Source organism: Leiobunum rupestre, chromosome 3 (assembly GCF_980474605.1).
Source record: "Leiobunum rupestre chromosome 3, qqLeiRupe1.1.hap1, whole genome shotgun sequence".
NCBI lineage: Eukaryota > Metazoa > Arthropoda > Arachnida > Opiliones > Sclerosomatidae > Leiobunum > Leiobunum rupestre.
The window spans coordinates 44,031,693-44,053,149 of NC_143386.1; positions in this window are offsets into that span (position 1 = coordinate 44,031,693).

The window sequence follows — 21,457 nt, forward strand, 5'->3', positions numbered from 1 at the left end:
TATTAAATATTATTCTGTTGTTTTAAATTTTTTAATTAAAGAAAAATTTACAGCCGGAGGGCGCGCATTTGGAACTAGAGAACCAGGACGTTTTTGTCTTTTGAAAGTGAATTCTTATTTCGAAAAGAGTACCGTTCAACTGACGCTACGTAGAAAGTATCGGAGTGGGGTCCGGTATGCGCCCATCGAAGTGAACGCGGATTAGATCGAGAAGAGTATTTGCTCGCGGCGTTAATTACGCGGGTTATGATTGTAGAAATGACTTCTGTAGAACGCGCGCCTTTTCTCTTCTAATGAATTAGTTTCGGGAACGCGTGGCTTTTTTCGGTGTTTTTTCGCGCCAATTTCCCACAGGGGTGGGTCCTCTTTTTAAAGAAAACGTTAAGTTTCTTCGGGAAGAAAATGAACCTTGCAACGTCGAATTTCGTCTATTCTCGAATACGCCCAAAAATTCTTTCCCCGCAAAGTGGGGCCCACTAGCTCCTGGAAGTAGGCTGCAATAAGCGCAAAACTAAGCAGCAGGGACTTTAAATACTGTTTAAGTTTAGTTTTTTACGTTGGTTACCTCGATTGGTTTACAAAGTCCTTTTTTACCTATCACACGAACCCAAACCTGAATGTTCGCATTTCCCTGCTGTTTGGTTTTGCGCTCGTTGCAGCCTACTTCCAGGGACTAGTAGGCCACACTTTGAAGCTCTCTGGCGCTCTTTTCACTCATCGTAGGAAAATGGGGAAAAACTGGCATAGTTCTCAACTCATCCCTACAACTCCTTAAAATTTTTGCATCACCTTTTGAAACACCCTGTATAACGGCATCTGAAATTTCCTCATTTTTAACGTTATTTTCTATTGCCCGAGGAATTTTGGGATAATTGTAATTGATTGCTTTTATGAGGTTTGTATAAATTATTTTCTAATCCGTTGGATGTAACAAAGATGCATAGCAATTCGGCCGATTTATCACCTTAAGACCTATCAACTTCCGGTAATGTCACGTCTTAAGCCTCGTCTATTGATGTATATATTAACCGGAAGTACAAAACGCAAGCCCATGGCTTTAAAGCCTCTAGAAATATCTTGAAGCCTTGGACAAAGATATAGTGGATATTCCACTTCTATATTTTCTATGGTTGTAATACATATTTTATATTAAAAATGGAGCCACCTTTCGGTTAAAAATGGAGCCACCTTTCGGTTAAAATTGAAAGCTCTTCTTTCAGATAATTTTTATTGTTTTTAATTGGTTTTGAAATATTTAAAGCTTCTTTTAATTCGAGTTTTTTCTTGTAAATTAGAATTAATCTTAATTAAATTTAAATTTGTAATTTGCTTGCTTTGAATTGGTATTGCAAAAAAAATTATTAAGTACATTTTCGTTAAAAATTTTAAATTATATCATATCATTTTTAAATCAAGTTTCTTATATTTAAATTAGATTGATTCAAACAACCCAGCTACTTACTATAACCAAGAATCCTTAAACGTATAAATTATCTCCAATAAGTTAGTTTTGACTGCGAATTGTAGCTGGGCATGTAAGCTATAATTCCGAGAAACTTCATAGCAGAAAAACCTGAAAATTAGTTTGTTCAAAAAAGGGCAGGGAAATAACTAAATAATTAGTGCAAGTAATTGAAATCAGAGAAATTTGAAGAGGTTTAATAAATTATCTCTTAAATTTCAAAATAAACTTATGTTATTTTGAACCTGGAAATATCAGGGTCAAATATATTAGAAAAATATCAGGGGAAAATATATTAGAAAAACCTGGAAATATCAGGGAAAATTATATTAGAAAAACGTGGAAATATCAGGGGAAAATATATTAGAAAAACGTGGAAATATCAGGGGAAAATATATTAGAAAAACGTGGAAAAATATATTAGAAAAACCTGGAAATATCATTGAAAATAATTAGTAAAACGTGGAAACATCATTAAAATTAATTGGTAAAACATGGAGATAATATGGAAAATTAACAAAAACCTTGGAAATATCATAGAAAGTTAATGAGAATTATGGAAATAACAGGGTAAATTTAATGATTAACCGGGAAATATCGGGAAAAATGTATTAGAAAAACCTTGAAACATTAGTTGAAAATTTATTAGAAAATCCTGGATATATCAGGGAAAGTTAATGAAAAACATGGAAATATTAGGGTAAAATTAATGATTAACTGGGAAATAACACGGTGAAATTAATGGTTAAGTGGGAAATAACAGGTTAAAATTTATGATTAACCGGAAAATATCAGTGGAAACTCTATTACAAAAACCTGGAAATATCAGGGTGAAATTTCTTAGAAAAACCTGAAAATATCAGGGGAAAATTTATTAGAAAAACCAGGAAATATCAGGGAAATATTGAAATAAAACCTGGAAATATCAGGGAACCATTTATTAGAAAAACCAGGAAATATCAGGGAAATATTGAAATAAAACCTGGAAATATCAGGGAACCATTTATTAGAAAAACCAGGGAATATCAGGGAAATATTGAAATAAAACCTGGAAATATCAGGGAACCATTTATTAGAAAAACCTTGAAATATCATTGAAAATAATTAGTAAAACGTGGAAACATTATTTAAGTTAATTAGTAAAACCTGGAGATATTATGGAAAATTCACATAAACCCTGGGAATATCATGGAAAGTTAATTAAAAACATGGAAATAACCGGATAAAATTATTTATTAACCGGGAAATAACAGGATACAATTCGTTAGTAACTGGGAAATATCAGGAAAACATTAACGAAAAAGTCTGGAGTATAAAACCCAATGTTGTCTTTTAGAAGTTAACTAAGTTCCGATAGCAATGCCAGGTTAGCTAGAAACGTCTTCAAAGCATTATGGAATCCTAGAGGTTACCGTACATAACTTCAAGTGCTTAACCTCCATGTTTACTGGCTATTTATTAACTGAAACTTTCGCTATTTGCCTTTGTAATTATTTTTCTTCCAAACTGAAAGTGATTTAGAAGCGAAACGCCCTTTGCGGTTTCGAAGCGATTTGTTTTAAATAAGTTTGTCTAGCTCTCTCTTTAATTTTCGAGCCAGGAAATTGCGTTTTCGTATTCCGAGTGGGACTTACATATAGACCATTATCACGACACCATGTTATTCGTCTCTAGGATGGGCTTTGGTTATTTTGAAACGATTCATGGCCCCTCCCACAGCGTGGCTCGGGAAAGTAGTCGCTGATCCCATGCGTAATTGAAAGGCGAAAGTTTTTAAAGATTATGCTAATTAGACGTTCAACCCTTAATTCGTTTTCGTTTCTTGGAAAAAATTGCTCTAAAAATCATTTTAGCGTGTTACTTTTGACCTTCCGGTTGGCAATGACGTGTCCTCAGATGAGAAAATAGCTTAGAAAATATCCACTTTCAGATAATGAAGTTCCCTTAAAGGGAGTGTACTCTAAAGTGAAAATCGCCTGCTAACACGATTTGTTTTTACGTAACTAATTTATAAATTAATAATGAATTAATTAATTCATTATAAATTGATTAATTTATCTCTTGATAATTTATGGTTTGATTAAATAAAATTTCTACGAAAATCCAAAGTATCAACTATCAAAATTGAACTGTAAGTGATTTTTATATCTTGCTTCGTTCATTTGATAAACGACATTTTAATTAGAAATGCACGTCATCTGATGTTGTTTTCCAAATCATTTTTTAAATTTATAATTTATTATTTTATTATAATATTCATGGAAATTGGAATGTTGCAGGTTATATTCCCTTTAAATAAAACAAGCAATTATTTAAATAAATACCACTTTTATTCAAATAAATGCTTGGTTGCGTAAAAAACATAATTAAATAAGTTAAAATGATATTCTTTTTACCAAGGTTTTTTAAATAAATCGGAAAATTTGTGGATAATGAATAAACAATTCCGAGCACTACGTAACTAACGCCAGTTACCAGCCCTTAACTTCTGATCAGAGTTTCGGATTTGTTTTAAATCGAAAAAGATTATTTATTTGCTTTAAATAAACTTGATCTGATTTTTTATTTTAAACATTTAAAGGCGATTTATTTTCTTTAAATCGATTTTATCTGATTTTTTATTTAAAAAAATTGAAATGTGGATTATTTACTTTAAATCAATTTTAATTAATTTTAAATTTTAAAAATTGGGAAAAACGATTTATTTGCTTGAAATCGATTTTAATTAATTATTTATTTGAATTGATTTTTAATCATTTTATGACATTTCTTCTTGGCAAATTTATTGAAAATATGCAGGTAATGAAAACCAAAATTTAAATTAATCAGAATTAAATATAATTAGTTCGCTCTAAATTTTCATTGCATAGTATCCAATTTTTGTACATATTTGTAAATACATAAAAGAATAGTAGGTAATTTAAATCAGAGAATTGTTTTCAAATTAATTTGAATTGCGGTTTAATTAAAATTATCCTGTTTCTGTGACATTTGGTGGTTCATCAGAAATTTGGAACTTTATGATCCTATTCAAAGGCTGTCATAACATTTATTTTTTTATTCTAAATAATACGCTATCCTCTAAAGCTGATAGTAAGAAATCAAATTAAAGATTATTTTTGTAGCGTTAAGTAACAAATTGTACAGACTAAGAAATTTATAGAGGGACAAAGAGAAGCTCGTGCTTATACGAGAAAAGCTCTGATCTAATTCATTATGGGCATACAAGGGGGGGGGGCTAAGGTCTAATATTACAGTTTATAGGGACATGGCAGCATGACGTAGATAATACGTCTCCCATGCTATTGGGAAAAAAGTATACTTACAGCATCAGCGAACCATGGTGATGAACAGAAGCTGTACGTCCCACTAAAGACGTTTTGGTCCACAAACTGTCTTATCAAGAGCTGATTTGTAAAATTCCTGTTTAATATTTTACTATCAATATTTGAAGAGACTAACAAAAATAAATGATGCAACATCCTTTTAAAACCCCATCACGAATACAAAGTAACTATAAATCCCAACACTTTCATATCCTAGCTGACAATAAACTGCCGGCTTTTTAAGAAAAGCATTAATTATCAAATCAAGTACAATCCTAACAAAGAAAGGGAGTGGTATTTAAAACCTCTCTCCGGAAAATATGCGGAATAAAGAGTCTTGTCTTTCAAATAAAAGAGACAGATTGAGCCCGTGCGAGAAAACTCCAACGTGTAGGATTGTCGACTTCAGTTATAAGTTATTTTCGTATTTTAATGGACATATGTTTATTATTTAAAATATGAAATTTAAAAAAAAAACATTTTATTTTAATGGACATATTTTTATTATTTAAAATATGAAAATTAAAATAACATTTTATTTTAATGGACATATTTTTATTAATTAAAATATGAAAATTAAAAAAAAAACATTTTATTTTAATGGACATATTTTTATTATTAAAAATATGAAAATTAAAAAACATTTTATTTTAATGGACATATTTTTATTATTTAAAATATGAAAATTAAAATAACATTTTATTTTAATGGACATATTTTTATTAATTAAAATATGAAAATTAAAAAAAAAACATTTTATTTTAATGGACATATTTTTATTATTAAAAATATGAAAATTAAAAAACATTTTATTTTAATTGACATATTTTTATTATTTAAAATATGAAAATTAAAAAAAGATGTAGGCCTACTTGTATTTTTCCATTTCTTGTATGAATATATTTATGGTGGAACTCACACTTTAAATAATACTAATCAGCTAGGCACCACCCTAGGCCCAAGTCATCTAACGACTTTTATTGCCTTTAATTCCGGTGGCAGAGGCTAGCGGTGATTGGTGGTACTAGTTAAGTATTATTCGATTTTAATTTTATTCACTTTAATTATTATATTTTTTAATTAAAAATATTAAAATATAAAAATATTTGTTATTTTCCCGTCTCTTAAAGACATTATTTAATTATATATTATATAATTATAATAATTTAAAGTTTATACCAACCAAGGGGTGATTGACGTTAGTTACCTTAAATATTGTAACGGGCATTTGTAAACGATTTTAGCTTACTTTGTTCAATATTTAATGAACGCAATTTTTAATTAAAAATATTAAAATTAAATAAATGCAATAGTATTTTTCTGTTTCTTAAAGGGAGTATGATATTCCCTAATTTTATGGTGGATTAACGAATTGTCCATTTCTTCCACCATGGCGTTACGTTAAAAAAATCTTGGCGCGTTTTAGCAGACAATTTTTAGTTTATACTCAATTTAAATAAAATAGAAATGGCATCTCAAAATATGAAGAAACAGCCTATACTTTAAGGTGCACAGACTGCTGTCGCTACAAGTCACTCCAACGCGTTCAACCATTGTAGGCTTAAGCTCCTTTACCGTTAAAAATAATCCGATTAACCTTGCGAAATGTATGAGATTTTCCCTCGCTACGGGAACTTTTTCTCCTGACAGGACAATTTGAAAAAGGAGGCTCGAAATAGGCTTTCTATTGTGCTCTCCCGCCTCAGCGTTCTACACTGTGACTTTGCAATAATTTTTCAATTGAGATTAACTCAATCATAATCGGATGAACAATACTCCCCGGCTCCCGACTACTACATTTTCGAAGTCTAGTTCGTTGACTGGAGGGTTTTGGGAGACTCGGTAGAGAGATGCTTACAGGGTTGCCGGTTACGTGGAGCTACGGCCAAATTGGGCGGTTTGGTGGAGATTGTTTAACGTTTAAATTATTCAACCCGGGAATTGTGGAAATTTAAATAACCTAAAATGGATTATAAATAAATTTATTTAATTTGAAATTGTGGAAATTTGAATAATCTAAAACGGATTTTAACTAAATTTTATTTGATTTAAAAAAATTCTAAGTAAATTGTAGTTAATTTTAAATAATCTAAAATGGATTTAAAATAAATTTTAGTTCATTTTAAATTATGGTATTCCAATAATCTAAAACGGTTTTAAAGTTTTATTTAATATAAAAAAATCTAGAATAGATTTAAATTAAATTTTATTTAATTTAAAAAATCTAGAATAGATTTAAACTAAATTTTATTTAATTTAAAAAATCTAGAATGGATTTAAACTAAATTTAATTTAATTTAAAAATCTAGAACGGATTTTAAATGAAATTTTAGTTTATTTTAAATAATCTAAAACAGATAGAAAATAAATTTAATCATAATCTCTCTTGAAGCTTTGTTTATAAAGATTATAGTGTTAAAATACATTTCTTTAAATTGAATTCAATTTAATTTTTATCTAATATAAAATTATGGAAATTAATTAATATTAATCTAAAATTGTGAATAATAATAATTTAAAATCTTGTAGCTTTTTTGGTGGTTAGGTTGAGTTAATGTGCGTTTTTTAAAATGCATCAGGCGGAAAATTTGAGTTTTTACCTGGCAACCCTGATCCTTCAGTGCGGGGGAGTCAAATTTGATGAAGCTCTTCGACAAGTGGTAGATTGAAGTAGATAGTGGATTTAAGCCGTCATCTAGCACTTAGCGGTAGAACTCGCGATTCGGTAAAGTCTACACTAGTTTTCCAAATCACTGACTGGGCCAAAATAGCGGATTAGGGGTGGGTTTAAAGTCACTCCCTCAATTTATCCTCAGTCGAAGGGGCCATGCAAGAGACGACCCCCATTTTGAGGTGTTTTTCCAAATGGAGCGAACCGAGGGGGGAGTTATTTTGGAACCCCCCGTCTTGATAATGTATTTTTATGGGGAGATGCTTGTCGCTTTGGATAGCATATGCTCAGAAATGTAGTTGGCATCGCGTTGTATCGAATTTAATAGGAGATATTTCTCGAATTGAACTTAAGTCGACAAATTGAACGTCGACCAGGACGAAAAAGTTGTCGGATTCTCTTCATTGTTATAGTTGTTCGAGTTTATTTTCCTAGTAAATTTGATAGACAGTCGTAGTTGTCAGTAAAAATAACAGAATATTTCGCCGCGGTTACCACACGGCGGGCTTGTACAGTCGCAGCCTTCGCTGTCAATTTGGGGTGACTTTGATCGAGGGCTGAGCTGACCCCAGAGAAAGTTTATAGGCTATAATTCCCACCGTCCGTTTTTGACCACTTACGGGCGTCGTTAACGCGCCACTCGTTGCAGTTCGTTATCTAGTGCTCTTTTTTTGCGAAGGCTGTCTGTGGCTCTTCTGTCGTATTTATCTTTCCCCTTTGTGACGTCACTCTCGACGTCATAGCCAATCTCTTTCGTCAGAATGAAACGTCTGGCCTCGTGTCTGCCGTTTCAAGATCAAACGTTTCAGATATCCTTCGGTTAAGAGTTCAATTACCGACTTTCAATTAAAAGCATTCAACTTGATATTAACCGTACGAGTTTCATTGAGATATCGCTGTTAAAACACTCCCAGGTCCGATGTGAAGAAAGGCTGTACAAATTATAGGGCCCCTTTCAGACTGAAGGCCCTTGTTTGAACAATCGAGGAATTCTTATCCCGGGGTACTTTCAGAAACTGTATAGTTAATCTCCAGTAATAATGACACTTACATAAGTGTTCTACAAGGGTCCGGTTCCACTCTGGGATACCCCAGGGGCGTAGGAACGTTCTAGAAGTTGGAGGGGGCAAAGAGAAACGAAAAGTTGTCTGGAGAATGGTTTTGAATTTTTAATGGAGTGTACCTTCTTCGAATGCATGTGTACTTTTTACAACTGTGTAAATTGACGGGAAAATACTGAAATTTAAACACAGTTGAGGTTCTACAAGCTTCATATGCTTTCAAAATGAGAATTTAAGCCTTTTGAAGATTTCAACTGACCAAAAAGTTGGAGGGGGCAATAACATTAGTTGCCCCTCCCAGCAAAATTATAGGGAGGGGCATTGCCCCCCTGCCCCTACCGGTTCCTACGCCTATGGGCTACCCGGGCTTAGACAAGCTAGGTATTTTTCATTCTTCTACCAGTACTTTCTTTAGCAATGCCAATACGGATCTAACTAAATTACGCATAGCAATTAAATTTAATGAAAATTAATGTAAAATTTAGTTAACATTACCGCTGCACCAAAATAATTAATTAATTTTTCAAGAAATCAATTGAAATAAATTAAAATAATATCTATTAAAATAAAATAAATGCATTAAAGAAAAGTAATTTTCCATTATCACAACCAACAACAACAACAAATATTCTTTGAAATATAATTAAATAACGCGCAAATAAATTAAAATAAAGTTGTTGTTGAAGCTAATAAACTACAATTACCGGACCGTACACTATTGGGGTCGAGAATAACTTTAATTCAAAGCAATCACGAAACAAACCTTTCAGCTATTATCAAATAACCAAAAGAAACTTTACAAGAACTAATTACGAATTTCCATATTTTGCGCATCAATTTTCAGCGAAAATTAGCGTGGTTGATTGAGCGAATAATACGGTATTTGGGGGGTGAGCTTCCTATAAGTTTCCCTGGCCCACCTTAAAACGAAGCCGACACGTTTTTCGTAGTCCCCGTGCCATATTCCCATGTGGCTGGACGTGAACAAAAGAAAGCGATTCATGAATTTCATGTTCCTGCAGCGCCCTTAACATCCACCTTCATTGTCCGCTCCTAAACGTTAAATAACAGGGGAGTGGTGGGGGGGGGTCGGGCTTATTTGAAAGCCCACTTGGCATTATTAATGACTTATTGTGTGTGGCGCCGGTTTTCGGGGTCCTTTTTTCAAGAGGTATCTCGGATTTCTCCGGGATAAGCGTCACGCGCGCCGCATAAATTAAATTACAAGAGCCGACTTTTTATAATACGTTTTATTTTCTAGTCAAAATATCATGTAATTTTTTTTTAATTTTCGGTGGTAAAAATTAGGTCGTGTTATGTCTACTTGTCTGCTTACGTTCAATGTACTGCCTAGCTTAGAACGATTTTGGTATTTTATTTTTGGTTGGTTTAATTTGAATTGGGATGCTAAAGGGTGTTTTATGGTCTCCCATTTAAGAGCTAAAGTTTAATTTTATTTTGTTACCTTCATACCGAGGTTCTAAGTACTTCATATTTCTCCGTATATTGCAATGATTATGGATCTATTACAGAGATTTCAAAATGATTACGCGCGGCGATTACGGTGATTATAATTTGAGGGGTCGGACATTCATCAAAATCTCATACACTTTATTAAAACGTTAAAACAGATATTTTGAAATGAATTCGAAAAACCTGAAATTGGGGCCAACCTCCCATACGAAAATGCTGGATCAAATTTTATTATAAAATTTGGCAAATCCTAATTTGATTTTGATCAAAATTTTTATCCAAATTAATCCATATTTGATCCATTTACTAAGTATGAAATTCAACTTTATTCCGATTTAATTCAAACAGAATTGGACTCTAATTGGATGTGTCCTGATTCTAGTTAGATCCAATTGACATTGAATCAAGTAATTTTGGTAATTACAAAATCAGCAAATAATAACAAATTGAATTCAAAGAATTGTGTTTCATATTTCCGAAATCATCTTCAGATTCTAAATCTCGTAGACAATAAGTGTAAATGTCCAATCCTTCGTTACGAAGCTATAATAGCGAGTGGTCAGCCCCTTCGTTCAAACCGTCTGTTATGGGAACAACTGTTTCCTTGGACAACGGATGTCGGTTTAAACTGAGCTATTGGCCCAAGGACAGAATTTAGAAACCATCTCTTTTTGGCCCAAGGAACATTAACTAAGGTGAAGTTTATCATTGGGAGGCTTTGATGATCTTCATGTCCTGTGGGAACAATTTTGGTCTGAGCTACTTCCCGTTGGAGTGTCCGGGTGACATTAAAGTTCAGGTATAAGTTAATTTACGGTGGCAGAGATTAACGGTAAGAGTTAGTGTAGGGAGCTGTTGGCTCGATCGCGTGGCATGCAGGGCTTGCCACCACCCTCCTACGCATTGTAACCCGGCCACCTGAAATAATGGCTTCAAAAGTAGCTTGATGACTTAGGCCTAAGGTGGTGCCATAGGTATTAGCCGAGGGGCTGATCACTCCCCGTAATCGGTGTACAAGCCTGTAGCTTTGACTGCACTAAAATGATTACGTAAGTGAGTACAGATTTAGCACTACCAAAGGCTGTACTCATTTTCATATTTACGTAATCGGTGTACAGATTATCAGAGAGTGGTTAGCCCCTCGGTATTAGCCTAGCTGATAATAATAACTCTACGGTTATATCTACAATTTAACATAAATAAATTCTGGGTAAAGGCCACAATTTAAACCATATTTTTATTGATAGCCCGTATTTATTTGGTCTTCTTTTACAGTGTTGTGTAAGGAGATGGAATGATATAGCGTAAAAGTCAACTCCATTCACAGGGAAAGTTATTTTCGTCGAATGCAGTCGTATTTCGCGAGCATTATGTTGTTTTGACGGCCGCCTTGATTGGCGTTTTTTCTTGTTTCGTCTTAATGAAGCTCATTTTACGCCGCATCACGCGCAAAGCGCCTCTCTGGCTCGCTTTTATTTTTGTGTTGATGATGTTTAGGCGGCCACTCGCTCTTTAAAGAGTATGCATAATCGTGCGCTTTCTCTGGAAGGAATGTCACGTGGAAGCGAACTACATAAAAACGTAGTCGTAGAAGCTAGCATCCTTAACCTTAAGTAACAATTGGCAATAATCATAGAAATGCGCTAATAACAGAACTATATGTCTGTTACGAGAGAACTATCCTCTTTAGGATATATATTCTTAGTATATAATTCAAATTAATGGTAGGTTGAGCCACCGACCTGCTAAGGAAGAAATTCCGGAAACATTCGACATTAGCTGACAAGTAGGAATATCTTATAGTTGGGCAAAAAAAGATAGCAGTTTTGCCAGATTCAGATTATTTGGTTGCTAGATTCGGATTATTTTCTGGCCAGATTCATATTATTTTGTGAATAGATTCATATTATTTTGTGGCCAGATTCAGATTATTTTGTAAATAGATTCATATTTTTTTGTGGCCAGATTCAGATTATTTTGTGGCCAATTTCAGAAATTTTTTTGTGGCCAGATTCAGATTATTTTGTTAATAGATTCATATTATTTTGTTCACAGATTCATATTATATTTTCACAGATTCAGATTATTTTCTGGCTAGATTCAGATTATTTGGTTCACAGATTCAGATTATTTTGTTCACAGATTCAGATTATTTTGTGGCCAATTTCAGATTATTTTGTGGCCAATTTCAGAAATTTTTGTGGCCACATTCAGATTATTTTGTGGCCAATTTCAGAAATTTTTGTGGCCACATTCAGATAATTTTGCTTCAAAATTCACTGATAATGGCGGCCATTTGTTTTCCTGGACGATGTATTGGACAGGATTATTAAACGTGTACCTTGAAAGGCCGCCGCTGTGTTCGATTTACAGCCAATCTTAGATGTGCACACCGCACCACGGCTCAAAATTTAACCCTCGTATTACTAATCAGGAATAATTGAAAAAATATATTGATGTTATTTAGGAAACGTCTATGCGCGATGTATTTGACCCAACACTATATTTGGTTTAAAAAAATTGTATGAAAAATCAACGGGAACCTGCAAAGGTAAATTTTTCATGATTATAACATTAGCAGTATTGGAAGATGGATACTTAACTTCTGAAGATATATTAAATATACTTCTGATTATAAAAATAACAACAATATAATCCCCCGGAGACAAAGACGTCGTAACAAAATATTACGATGATGGCTTGGTATGGTTAACGATTTCTCTGGGGAGAATCATGTCCTTGGTCTACTTGGTGACACTTCATCTCTACAACACCGGATTTAATAAATTCTTCGACGATTCATTTATTCCTTCGACCAAGACACTAGATTGACAGCTTTTATTGGGGAAAGTTTGACTTGTGGAATTAAGTTTATTTCAAAACCCTGTAGGCGTAGTTTAATTTATAATTTGGTTCAAGGATTGTGGTTGGAAGGTATTAACGCTGTATTAGACGAAATATGTAAATTGAACTAAACAAATTTACGTAGAATGAAAGAGAAGAAAAACTAACTAGGTAAACGATAGGAAATATAGGCACTTAAACATTAGGGAGCGTCCATTAATTACGTGAGGCGATTTTGGAGTTTTTTCGACTACCCCCCCCCCCCTGGTGAGATGTCGTGAGATTTGGCTCGACCCCCTCCCTCCCCTCTAATATCACGTGAGATTTTTCAAAATGCGTATTTTTAGTGTAAATACGTTAATCTGTGTTTGATTGCGTTGGATTTAATTAATTAAAAACATAATTTGCTTAATTATTTATATTTAAGACTAGTAGTCTAGAATCACAGTGAGAAAATCGAACAATAAAATACTTAAATTTTAAGTATTAAGGAACTACTAAAATTTAACCTAGTTTTATCGCAATTTTACACTGTTTCTTGCTGGAAAATAATTGATATTTACCGAAACCCCCCCTCTCCTCCACGTGAGATTGGGTGAGATTCAGCTTGACCCCCTCCCTCCCCTAAACGCCTCACGTAATTTATGGACGCTCCCGTGATTTAGAGAACTACAAAACGGTGTTTATTTTTATTAGTTGCTTACAATTGTTAGTGAAGATCCATTGTCTATTGAATGTTTAATACGTCAGCTTTACTATTATTGGATGTTTATTTTTTATGTATTTATTCTTTATTTCTATTTTATGCCTAATATTTATTCCTTATTATGGATGCCTAATATTTATTCCTTATTATGGATGCCTAATATTTATTCCTTATTATGGATGCCTAATATTTATTCCTTATTATGGATGCCTAATATTTATTCCTTATTATGGATGCCTAATATTTATTCCTTATTATGGATGCCTAATATTTATTCCTTATTATGGATGCCTAATATTTATTCCTTATTATGGATGCCTAATATTTATTCCTTATTATGGATGCCTAATATTTATTCCTTATTATGGATGCCTAATATTTATTCCTTATTATGGATGACTATTATTTGTTCCATATTTCTATTGGATTAATAATATTTAATATTCCTTATTTCTATTGGATGCCTAATATTTAATATTCCTTATTTCTATTGGATGCCTAATATGTATTCCTTGTTCCTATTGGATGCTTAATATTTATTCCTTATTTCTATTGGATGCCTAATATTTATTCTTAATTTTTTTTGGATGTCTAAATTTTATAATATTTATTCCTTATTTCTATTCGATGATTAATTTTTTATTTTTAATTTCTATTGCATGCTTAATATGAGTAATATATTTCAAGTGGATGCTGAAAATAGACCCTTTATTTCTATTGGATGTTTAATATAGACCCTTTATTTCTATTGGATGTTTAATATAGACCCTTTATTTCTATTGGATGTTTAATATAGACCCTTTATTTCTATTGGATGTTTAATATAGACCCTTTATTTCTATTGGATGTTTAATATAGACCCTTTATTTCTATTGGATGTTTAATATAGACCCTTTATTTCTATGGATTCCTAATAGGGATCCTTTATTTCTTTTAGGGGTCTGATATGGGTCCTTTATTAATTTTGGCACAGTTAAGAGGTTTATTTATTCTTATAAATAAATAAATTGACCATCTGTTTCATTGCCTCATCAGTTTTAAATTAATAAAAAAACGGGGCTTATTAAATTTCATGAAATCGTTTTAATGTCAATAAACTATTTCATGGAGACCTTGGGTGATTCGTAACAGGATATTCGTTTGCAAAGCTCCCCACCCACTACAAATGAACAAATATTCCCTCTTGTAAATTTGTAACGATAAAAAAATTCTGTTATCAGTGTAGTTCTAAGCGGTTTGAAATTAATTCCACTGTTAACTTTTTTCTGGAACGACCGATAAGAAAACGAATTGCATTTCGGTTCGTATGTAACTGTTTTCCTTATCATTTTTGCTCTCATCGTATATTTCAACGAGGATTACATACCCCCCTTTCGCCTCCCCCTTCTGGCCGCCATTATAATACTATATTTCTGGTGATTAGGAATTGGAACGGAGCGCTGGACTGATATCGGGCCGAAATTGTCCCTATCGCCAAAGATAATGGAAAATTAAGTTGTAATCTAACCACCGCGACCACCTTCGAAATTGGGTTTCCCGTCGATTACAAATTTGTTACCCTTTATTGAACCCGTCTTTCGATTAACGACCAATTTGGGGTTTAACAACGGTAGGTGTAAGCCTGGTGACGTCACCTTGACGTCAGAGGTACTTCACTCTTCTATCGCGTAGGTTTACTGTATTTTCAAGATTTTGTTTAATGGATTAATATAGGCGAATTAATCTTTTTCAAGCTTTGCTCGTTCACGTTTCAAAATGTGAACGGGTATATCACGATTTCACTTTGATTCTTATTTTATTACATTATTATCCGACGTTTACGGTTTTTTCGAAGGTTTTATTCAATGGAGTAATTTAAGTACAGTAATTTAATCGATTAACGTTTCATAAACTAATGTTTGTCTAATCAAAATATAATGGATAAAAGAAGGATGAAAATATAAATTTTATTTTAATAATATTAATTTCTTTAATCGAGTACGATGCCTGAATTAATCGACGTTAATTTATTTTTGAAGGTTTTTTATTAAATGAATAAATGTATTATTTTATGTGCGTATATAATTTAATCGATTAAAATTTCATGAATTAATCGAATTCAATTTCTGACCACCCGCGTTTCATTCAAAATTTAAAGGGTTAAACGAAGATACATTTTAATATTACTCGATTACATTTTTTAAAATTGAATCGATTCGTGAAATAATCGACGTTGATTTATTTCAAAACAATCTTATGAATAAATTTTTTAGGGTTAACGCTTTCCTTTGTTTAATTAGGATAAGAAAATATAATTATATCCTAATTCGTTATTATCGCGCTAGTCATTGTAATAACCTAACAGTCTCGCTAGAAGCTAGACGAAGCAGCGCTGCCTTTGACGCTGGTGTCAACTAAGCTTCGTTCCAAAGTCTAGCGCGATACTTCTGCCAAAGGTTAACAAATTTCCACTTGTTTACAGCTTCCCGCCGTTTTTTTGGTCGTTTAATTCACAGGCTCAGTGCGAAACGGGTTCATTGATTGAACTTTACGGGATGAATAGCTCTGATAAGGTTTGCGATGATTAGAATACTGTCTAATCTAAATGTCCCGTTAATTCGGGGGCACCGTTCTTAAAGCGCACGATCCCTGATTCTCTGCCACCGAAACGAGTGAGATGGATGAAAAATTAAGGGCGAGAATAAAGTCTGTCATTGCGAAGCCCTCCATCTATCGGGGGTTTTTAGCTCCACTTACGCCTCGAATATGAATCAAGAATGCATTGGGATGAACAGAGAATATGCAGCCACAACTATATCCTCTGTTTTCATGATACCCGAGGTATATTCTCCGCCTACACGGAGAGAGAGGCTGCAATTGTACCGGAGTGTCTTCCCCCCTTAGTAAGAACCTGGGGGGAAGATTACGCGACGAAAGGCGGAGGGGGCGTGGCTTTTCCTTCGGGAATCACGAGACGAACCGGGTGCTGTTTGCGTATTCTCTGTTAAGGCTAATGAATACTTGGAGGGTATAAGGCGTCGTTTGTCGGGGAGGAGCCGAAAAATGATTGTTTAATGCGCTCTAAGACTCTGAGAATGGAAGCAGGAATGTCGAGTGTTTTCATTCGGAATTCATGACTGACTTTCTCTTTGTGACCATTAACCGCCCAACGCGTCTGACGCTCCAGTAATGCGCCGCATTAGTTCACTAATCTTTTTTGAAACTGCTTTTATAAGCTGGTCTCGCTGAAAGTGACGAAATTGTGAATGTTGTAGATATGGTCGTTACTTTAATTTATGCAGCTGTTGCTCTGTATAGAGTTTTTCGCGTCCAAATGCCAGGGGCTGACCACTATCCGTTACCGGTGTACAAGCCCGTAGCTTTGACTGTACTAAAGGATGATAAAATTAGCGAATAGGTAGATTAGTCCATTATGAAAAGGGATAATAAAGCTAAACCCTAAGCAAATTTGAAGAAATTTAAAAACTTACTAATAGCTCGTACCGATAGGTCTTCGAAAAGGGAAACTAAGCCTAAATATTAACAATTTCAAAACGAGTTGCATAGCAACAATGGAAAGCCGAATAGGGGGAGAGTGGTGGAGATTAGTATATACGCAATGTTAAGTTAAAAGGAACCTTTAACTTGACTGTACTAAAGTGATTATGTTATCGATTACAGATTTAGAACTTCCAAAGGCTGTACTCGCTGTAATCGGTGTAGAGAATTTAAGCAAGTGGTTAGCCCCTCGTCAAAACGTGACCATTTACCACGATGGGTTCGATATTCGTACAAATTTTGAAATCAACTTGAAATCCCGAAATCTGGCCGGAAATCAGCCGAATACAACTAGAAATCAATATAAAAATTGCGCTCCAAAATTTCAAAATCAGGTTCTGATTTGAGATCAAAAATCCCGTACACAAATTTTGCAAACGTTGGACCCCTCGATTTCCTATCACAATAAACGCCATTCTTCATCACCTAATAGCATAAGTCTATAATATTATTCTATTAGTTTGTCACTTTGAGGAATATTTTCTGAGAGCTAGTAACGGAGTGACGTCTTCACAATAAGAAAATCTCCCCCTAGCGAGGCGTTGTCAAAGGCTTAGTGTGACGCGTTAGCAAGAGGACGCAAAACGTTGACGAAACCCGTAATGCAGTCTGTCTTGTGAATAGCTCTCAGCAGTGACGTAGCCGGGGGGGGGGGGCACAGGGGCACGTGCCCCCCCCCCCGAGACGTATGGTCGTGTGTACAATTTTTTTATTTTTTGTTTTACTTTTTTCCATTGCGTGCTCTCCCCGAAAGCAAATCCTGGCTCTCGGTAAAACCTTTGCATGTGAAGAATAGGAAGTGTCACACTTATGTAAAATTTATCGAATCTACTCAGGGCCAGATTAACACTATTGGGTGCCCTGTGCCAAGTAGAATTTGGGGCTTCTAAAAAATCCAGACCTTACTTTTTGACTTGAAAATTGACTTGAATTAATAATATTCAAAAATGAAAAAACATTTATTTCGAAGACGGGGCCACCTAACCTTGGATGCCCCTGTGCCATGGCACACTTGTCACATGCCTTACTACGGCCCTGAATTTACTACAGACTTCTGCTGAAGTGTTTTCTTAAATTGAGAAAAAAAGTGAAGGTGGCTTAATTAGATTTTAATTATAAATATATTTTAAATGGGGTTGTTCAAAATGCTTTTTTTTCAAAATGCCAAATGCAAAATACTTTCTCCATAACACATAATGCAAAATACAAAATGAAAAATACTTTCTGCATAACTCAAAATGCATTTTGAAAATTGGTTTTTCTCAATGCAAAATGTAAAATGTAAAATGGTTTTTCCAGCTCAAAATAAAAATACAAAATGTTTTTACAAATGCACTCTGTTTACTTTTACCACTACTGTGGTAACTAATTATTAATTAGAAACTCAAAATGCAAATGTAAAATGCAAAATAGTTTCGTAGAAACTCAAAATTCAAAACGTAAAATTCCTTAAATTAAAGGTAATATAACCTCTATTATTTCTATCACCCTGAAATGATAACTATATTGTCCGCTCCCTCCTTTAGTTTGGACATTTTCGGCACTGCTTAGTGGTTTGTTGTATAAAAAATGTGAATGGGCCATATTTCCTTTAAAAGTTTGAAAATGACTCTACCGATGTAAAACCTTTTCATTACGACTTGACAATCTTGTTTAATTTTTCCTCCAACTGGATTCCCCGTTCTAAGATATTAGCATTTCTCTATTATCATTTTTTGATTGTGGGCCAATGAGTATTTCGGAATCATTTGTGACGTGACACTTTGATAACTATCAACTGTCTTCAGTGTACCAATTCAATTTTCGGGGCGAATCCGAACTGCAGAGAAGGCCTTCTTTTCATCTATTCTTGTTCCGCTTCAAAGTCATCTTCGAGAGTCATCGTGTTAAAACTGTAAATTCGTTGTCCATTATTCGTCTCTCCAAAATTTCCGCTCTAAAACGGCAGCTTTTTCAGCACCTTCGATTCGCCATGTGCTTTCCTTGTTTCGCTTTTTTTGTTTTCTTTCGTGGCCAGGAAGACAGTGTTTCATTTCCTTTATCTTTTCCATGCCTCCTCCCTGATCTCCTTATTTAAATTCAACAAAGTATATATCGTACGACTTACAAATAATAAATCTGCTTCTTTTGGAACGGGTCTATTTATTTTGGGTGTTTTTTTATAGTGTGTTTATAGTTACTTACTTGACTAATAGGTGTCGCTGTTGGTCCGTTTGGTTTAAATTATAATAAAATATTAAATATTAGTTAGTTAGCAATTCTATATGCGTGTTTAAAGTTTTTGAAATAAAATTCTTCGTTAAATTCGCATATACAGGGTGTTTCAAAAGGTTATGCAAAAATGTTAAGGAGTTGTAGGGGGTGAGTAGAAAAGTATGCCTGTTTTTCCCCCATTTTCCTACGATGAGTTAAAAGAGCGCCAGAGAGCTTCAAAGTGTGGCCTACTAGCCCCTGGAAGTAGGCTGCAACAACGCGAAACCAAGCAGCAGGTCAATGCGAACATTCAGGTTTGGGTTCGTGTGATAGGTGAAAAAGGACTTTGTAACCCATTCGAGGTCACCAGCGTAAAAAAGTAAACTTAAACAGTATTTAAAGTCCCTGCTGCTTGGTTTTGCGCTCGTTGCAGCCTACTTCCAGGGGTTAGTAGGCCACACTTTGAAGCTCTCTGGCGCTCTTTTAACTCATTGTAGGAAAACTTCTCAACTCACCCCCTACATCTCCTTAAAAATTTTGCATAACCTTAAAAAAATTGAAAGATAATTCTGTTATATAGTTTGTAATTTAATGTCATCCGTGTTAAAAAGCGCACGTAGTGGTTTAAATTGAAATTAAATAATTAATTAAATCTCAATTGGTACGACTATACAAAAGCAGGGCCGTAGCTAGAGAAAATGGCGCCAGTGGCGAGCTGTAATTTTGGCGCCCCCTAATATAATAATATGGACCAATTTTGGCGCCCCTATACCCTATCGTGCGGACGGCCAGCCCTTGCTACGGCCCTGTACATAAGAGAGCGAGACATTTCTTATTATCGTAGACAGGGTTAAAAAATGTTTTATGTGAAACACCTGTAGACAGGTGAATAAGTGGTTTTTTTTAAACATTTCGCATTTGTCAATCTCTTTGAAAAGAGGTTGTCTTATACGTACAATTTCATTTAAAAGATTCATTTCAATTACATTTTAAATTTATATATTTTTACATTCTCAACTTTGGTCGTAATTACTTGAAAATTTACAAACTCTATGTGTGTAATTTTGAAAGAAATAAAATTTAAAAATAAAATTACTTTTCTTCAACAAGTAGTAAATAAAATATACAGCGCTTCTGGTCAGAAATCGTCTTTTGTACAGAAGCGAAAAGCGTATATCCTGAAAACTTCCTGATCGCTCTATAAATAAATATACTAGTTTAGGTCGTGTTTATATTAGCCATGTTTTATTTTTAATAGCATTTTCTAATTCCGGTAGCTAGAGTAGCCAAGCCTAACAAATCAGCTCCTTTTAATCCCGTCAGTTGAGCAAGCTACTTGTGTTACAATCATTCTTTATTTTTAAAGTAAAGAATTTTCTTTCGACACCTTTTGTTCACTTTCGGTTTTTTTGGGATAAATTTGTTTTAAAACGTTTTATTTTTTTAAACTTTTTTTCTCGATTTCCGTCGTCGCTAGTCCCGCTTAACCGCTTTTGCCACTGTCTTTTATAGCAATGGAAGGAAGCGATTTCCTTCTCGCTGTGTGCATTTTTGTTATTATTTTAGTAAGGCGCGTCGTAGATGGCACCGGATCTATACTCTGATCAAAGAACAAAATTAATAAATTTCATTTTAATTGACACTATTGACAAAACGGCTGTCAAATGGCAAAACCAAGTAAACGACATTTTTTTTAATTCGAAATATTTCTGTTTCTTTTGATTAGCATTATTTCCTATGGTAACGTAAGTGGTCGTTACTGGTATTACTTGAACAGGATTTGTTTTTGCTGGTTGAAATTATTCCAGTAGGTTTCGATTATTTGGAAAATTGGCGTTTTCGAAGATTTGCCATGAGACAGTCAAAATGGAGAGCGGGCCTTCAAACTGGGTTTTTTTTGCTTCGTCGCTGTCTGTTCTAAGAACATGAAGCACTCTATAAAGTACGGCTAGAAGTTACACTTAAAAGCGTAATTTTAATATATAATTATTTTTAAATTAAAATACAATTACAAATTTGAATTAAAATTAAATACCGAATTGAATTAAAGTTAAATAACGAATTGAATTAAAATTAAATACCGAATTGAATTAAAGTTAAATAACGAATTGAATTAAAATTAAATACCGAATTGAATTAAAATTAAATAACGAATTGAATTAAAACTAAATAACGAATTGAATT